General features: G+C 38.8%; 1 pseudogene; it reads left to right on the forward strand.

Moving 5' to 3' along the window:
- The first annotated feature begins 4,125 nt into the window (after positions 1 to 4,125).
- Positions 4,126 to 5,786, forward strand: LOC102493391 (serine/threonine-protein kinase Chk1-like; annotated as a pseudogene).
- Positions 5,787 to 6,431: the final 645 nt, after the last annotated feature.

A 6,431-nucleotide genomic window follows, 5' to 3' on the forward strand; every position in this document is an offset into this window, starting at 1 on the left:
TTGGCATCATGATCCCACTCCAGCTTCTTCCAGCCACAGAGCATGGGCACACACATGCCCCATATACTCAGGGAGGTCTCTAGACACAAACCTGGTACCTTCTCCTGTGGATCAGTCAAGTAGAGCATCTTTTCTTTCTTTTTTTGACTACTGTGTCAATATCAAGCCCCCTCTTCTTTATGTATCCCATATTTCACATATGCACATTCTTCCCTATTATATTTTATTTTGTAAGCCTTTTTCTTTCTTATTTGAGAAACTGTGATGACTAAGATGAGGGATGCCCAAACATCTGATTAAATATTCTTTCTATATGTGTCTCTGAGAATTGTTTCTAGACAAAAATACCATTTCAGTTGGTGGACTCAGTAAAGCAAATGGCTCTTCCCAGTGGAGGTGGGCATTACCAAATCCGTTGAGTTCTGAATAGATAAAAAGGCAGAGTAAGATTGGATTCACTGTCACTCTACCTGATTACTTGACCTGAAATTATAGTCTTCTCTCCCCTCAGTATTCCTGGTTATCTGGCCTTCAGACTCATACTGTAATCTACTTGGTAGACTCTCCAGCTCTCTGGCTTTTGAACTAACCACCAGTTTTCTTGGATCTCTAGCCTGAAGATGGCAGATGGTGGTACTTGGCCTCCATAGTTACATCAATCAATACTACCTTATAATAAATTTCTTGATGTCACATAGATATAAATATAGATATAGATATATAGAGAGAAAGGGTGCAGGGAGCGCATAAACAAGGGTGTTCATTCATGGAAATGCTTATAAGAAAAACTATACATAGATAGCAAAAAAAAATCACACCAAAATAAACTCATGCCAGCTTATTGTAACATGTCCAAACAAAATCTAGTTTGAGGCATTAAGAAGGATAAGCCATCAGTTTGAAAAGGTCCCTTTCAGAGTGATGTAAATTCTGTGAAAATTTAAGCAGGAACAAACATCAAATTTATGGTGAAACTTGGGTGAAATAATTAAATCGTTGAATCTTTATGAAATGTTCATGAGAACAATGCCCTCCAAACACTCTAGTTTACAAATAGATCGCTCATTTCAGAAATTGATGAAGTGGTGTTGAAGGTGATGTCCACAACAGCAGATCATCTTCACATCAACTTGCAAGGGAAATATTACTCTTGCTCATGCTTTAATTTGAAGATGAACAGCAATTAACAGCAGAAACAACTGCCAACATCATACACATCTCAACTGGATCAATTTACATATTTCAGACTCAGAAGGTACAGTTGAACAAACTTTCTGCTCAATGAATACTAAAACTGGTCATTGCAGATCAGATGCAGATAAGATCAGAGCTTTTCGTGGAAACTTTAAACAAGTGCCATCAAGATCCTGAAGCATTTCTTTCAAGAATTATATTAGGAAATGACACATGATTTTTACCAGTACAATCCTAAAGACAAAGTAAAATCACAGCAAGAGTTGAAAATGGGCCATTCAGAGCAAAAGCAGGGTGTTGGACAGTGGTGCAGCACTAAAATGCAATGCTCTGCATACCCATGCCCATGATCTGGGAGTGGCTGAGACTGGGGGTGGATTGTGACATCAAGACCCTGTTGGGGGTGTGCTCTCTCCTACTCTCTCTCTCTCCCTCTCTCACTTATGAAGGAAATCAATAAATAAACTTAAAGAGGGGGGGGAAACAGAGCAGACATGATAAAAAGTCATGGAAACAGTGTTTTTGAATACTGATAGCACTTCACTTTTTGACTTTCTGGAAGGCCAAAGAATGATAGCATCTGCTTACTGTGAGAGTGTTTTGAAAAAGTCAGCCAAAGCTAAGCAGAAAAATGCCCGGGAAAGCTTCACCAGAGAATTCTTCTCCACAGAAATGCTCCTGCTTATTCTTCCCCTCAAACAAGGGAAATTCTGAGAGGGTTTGAGCAAGAAATCATTAGGCATCTACCTGTCCTGATTTGGCATCTTCTGACTTCTTTTTGATTTGTAATCTTTTTTAAAAAAATTATTTTATTTAACTTTATTTATTTATTTAAATTTGACCAGAGAGGGACAGGAAACACGGGGTGAGAAAGCAAGCCACTAGGTCCGGGATTCAAATCAGGGTCAGCCATGTGAGAGTCCAGCGCCCTTAACCACCACGCCACCTGTCGGCCCCAATACATAATCTTAAAAAAAAAATCATTAAAGGGCATCCCTTTTTATTTATTTATTTAGTTAGTAATGCAGAAAAAACTTGGTTAAGTTTCCAGGACTCTCCATTCTTTAGATGTGGACTACATGGCTGCTATCATCACTTACAAAAGTGTTTTGAACTAAAAGAAGCAATAAGAGATATAAAATTTATCTTTTTATTTATGTATTTATTTTTTCTTAATTTTTTTACATTTAAACACTGTACCTCTCACAGTATATAAAATGAATTTTCCAAGCATGAATACACTGCATATTAGTTCACTCAAAGGTATTCCCATATATATTATCATCAACAGATAATTTTTCACTTCTGTGTTCATTGTATGTTTTTCTTTTCCCCCCTTGATTCTCTCCCTCCTGTCCAGCAATACTGCACAAAAAGACTAAGAGACATCTCACTCCCTGACCTCAAAACATAGTTTTATTTTTGTTTTCAATTTTTTCCCTGAACATTTTGAAGTTCCTTGTATGTATGCTATTGGTGCTGTTTCTCTCGAGAATCTTGAGTAATGCAGAAACTATCAAATAGCTTCTAGAAAAGACATATTTTAAAATGTGAGCCATAAGTTATCAATCATATCTTTCTATGATACAAACTTACAGCTTCTCTGAGTTCTTGTTTTTTGTTTAAAAGGTAAAACTTACAGTAAGTTTCAACTTGTTCATTATCTTCTTGTTTTATAGTGATTTTATACAACTCTTTATTTTCTTTATAGTTTGCTAGAGAGCTGTGTGCTTGCTGGAGAGAAAGAAAAAGAGAGACAAAAAGAGAGAGAAGCACCCACTATGGGGATGGTCATGCCACATCTCTTCTCTTCCATTTCTCCCTCCTTTCAGGATTTTAGGCATGCATACACACATGCCTAGTGTGTTTTTCAAGCTGCTAGGTCCAGGACTCAAGTCATGCAATTGGCCATGTGGGATCCAGCTGCCTTAATCACCATGCCACCAGCTGGCCTATATCTCTTCCTTTTCTTATGCTTACCATTTTATCTTCCTCCAGTCTAATGTGGCACTTGTTTTCTTCCACTCACTGAGCATTATTGATTATCAATTATTTTCAAAAATAAAGAGATAAAGAGTGATTATGGAAAAGATGAACACACAGTTCTTTTATAATACCTGCCATAAAATAAATATGATAAGAAAAACATAAAGAAAACAGTATGGACCTGCAGAATAAAGATCTATCCACTCTAACAAAAAGGATGAAAGATGGCATCTAGAAGATGGTGGCATGTGGACTAGACAAAAGTAGAATTTAAGCAGATGGAAATGAATGGAAAGGGAATAAACAAGAGAGATAATGTGATCCAAGTTATTGAGGCAAAATACATTAGTGAGTTTGAGGAACAGAGAATAGACCTGTGTGGCTGTAGTATGGATCATGGGGAAAAACTGGTCAAAGATGAAGTTTGCAAAGTAGGTTGAAGTGAGACTGAGAAGGGCCTTGAATGGCTGGTTATGAATTTTGGACATTTTAGGTAACTGCAAGTACTGAAAGATTTTATGTAAAGAAAGAGTTGCAGTAGTCTCTCCTTATCCATACATTTCAGGCCCCCTGTGGATGCCTAAAACTTCAGATAGTATCAAACCCTATATTTACTGGTTTTTTTCCTATACACACGTAATTATGATGAAATTTAATTTATACATTAAACACAGTAAGATGAACAATAACTAATAATAAACAAGTAATAATAACATGCTGTAATAAAAGACATGTGACTGTATCTCTATATCTCTCCTGAAATATCTTATTGTGAGGCGAGGGCCAACCTCTGGAAAGTCCTGGCTCAAGGAGCATGGTGTGCAGCCAGGGAGCCTGTGTGTAATGGGCACCCACCTGGCCACTTGCATTTGGAGATAGTGCAGCTGGTTCTGGAGGTTGCCAGCCCACACCTTCAGCCCATTCCTGGCCACACACCGTGCCAGCATGGCAGTGCTCTTTGTGGTGGCCTGGGACCTGGTACAGACCCTGGGGAAGGCACCTATGGAGAACTTCAACTTGAACAGAACTGAAGAAGCAGTTGCAGTGAAGATCGTAGACATGAAACTTGCTGTAGACAGTTCCGAAAATATAAAAACAAGATCTGTATCAATAAAATGTTAAAACATAAAAATGTAGTGAAATTCTGTGGTCACAAGAGAGAAGGCAACATCCAGTATCTATTTCTGGAGTATCGTAGTAGGGGCGGGAACTTTTTGATAGAATAGAGGCAGACATAGTTGTGACTGAGCAAGATGCTCAGAGGTTCCGTCCATCAGTTCATGGCAGGTGGGGTTTATCTGCATGGTATTGGAACAACTTATAAAGCCATTAAGCCAAAAGTTCTCCTACTAGGGGACCAGCAGATGGCATAATGATTACGTCCCTGGATTCCCAGATAGTTGAGCACGGTTCATAGTCCCAAACCAGGCAGCTTAAAAGTCATGCTGGGTGCATGTGCATTTTTTTCCCAAAATCCTGAGAGGGGAAGGGAGGGGAGGGGATTGCAGCATGGCCATCCCTCCTAGAGGTGATTTCTTGCTTTCTGTCTCTCTGTCTCTCCGGTGAGCACACTCACCCTATAGCAAAAATCTCTCTACCAAAAAAAAAATTATCCTATTGGATGAATAGGTCAACCCTCAAAATCTCTGATTTTTGCTTGACAACGGTGTTTTGGCATAAAAATCTGGAGCATTTGTTGAATAAGATGTGTGGTACTTTACTTTATGTTGCTCCCAGAACTTCTGAAGAGAATTCCATGCAGAACTAGTTGATATTTGGTCCTGTGGAACAATATTTACTGCCATGTTAGCTAGAAAATTGCCATGGGACCAGCCCAGTGACAGTTGTCAGGAATATTCTAATTGGAAAGGGGAGGGGGGAAGACCTTAATCTTTGGGGAAAATTGATTCTGTTCCTCTAGCTCTGCTACAAAATCCTAGTTAAGAATTCATCAGTAAGAATTACCATTCTAGACATCAAACAAGATCGACGGTACAACAAACCACTCAAGAAAAGGGCAAAGAGGCCCCTAGGTATATCAGGCAGTGTGACAGAGTCACCTGGTGGCCTCATCCAGTCCACCTTGGACTTCTCACAGGTGTACAATTCTTCCAGTGAAGAAAATATGAAGCACTCCACTTCCCAGCTGGACCCACAGACAAGTCTTTCTTTGTGTATGTCATGCAGCATCTCATATACTGACAAGCTGCTACAAGGGATAAGCTTCTCCCAGCCCACATGTCCTGACCACAGGCTTCTGAACAGCCTGTTACTTCCTACTCCAAGGTCCTCATAGAACCCTTGGCAGTGCTTGGCCAAAAAGATGACGTGATTGTTCACCAAACTGGATGCAGATAAGTCTTATCAGTGCCTGAAGAAGTCCTGTGACAAGCTGGGCTACCAGTGGAAGAGAGCTGTATGAACCAGATTATTGTATCAATAACTTATAGGAAAAACAATAAACTGATTTTCAAAGTGAATTTAGTAGAAATGGACAAGAAGATATTGGTTGACTTTCACTTCCCAAAGGTGATGGATTGGAGTTCAAGAGACACTTCCTGAAGAAGAAAGGAAAGCTGAGTGACATCTGGCTTCCTGCCACATGATCTCCCCAGTGGCTCTGGAGATTCCTGGGAACTAGCACTGCTCTGTCTGCATTGCTCTTCTTAGAGAAAATTATTCTGTTCTGGAAACCATAAACAGTAGTTCCTAAAAGGTTCTTCTCACTTTCATACAAGCGCCTTATAGTTCTTTTTGTATGTTCTGCCTTCAAAGAATACTACATCTTAATTGTAAATAAAACTTTGGGCAAGAGTGGATAGTAGTCATTGGATAATTTTTATTCAGCTGATTTCTGAGTCTGAATTGGAAACCTGTCTGGTGGAAACCAAATTTGGTTTACATTAGCTTTCTAGCCCTTATATCACTCTAATATCTCATATTACATTCAATTTAAATTTCAATATTTAAAAATAAATCTGATTGTACTATACTCATTTATTTTCAGACTGTAATTCACTGCTGGTAACTAAAATTGTGGAAAGCAACACTGCAGATTGGGGTGGAGGAACTACTATAATTATCTTTAGAAGAAAATTTAGCTAGCAGTATAAAGAGTATAGTAAAGAGGAAATGAGAGAAAGAAAGATCAGTTGGAAGACTATTACAATCATTTAGGTAAGTAAAAATGAGTGACAAGCAATGGCAGCGAGAATGGAATGTGAATAGATTTGAGAGACTCAGTAGAAAGA

This window comes from Tupaia chinensis, unplaced genomic scaffold (genome assembly GCF_000334495.1).
Source record: "Tupaia chinensis unplaced genomic scaffold, TupChi_1.0 Scaffold144426_1, whole genome shotgun sequence".
In the NCBI taxonomy this organism is placed as follows: domain Eukaryota; kingdom Metazoa; phylum Chordata; class Mammalia; order Scandentia; family Tupaiidae; genus Tupaia; species Tupaia belangeri.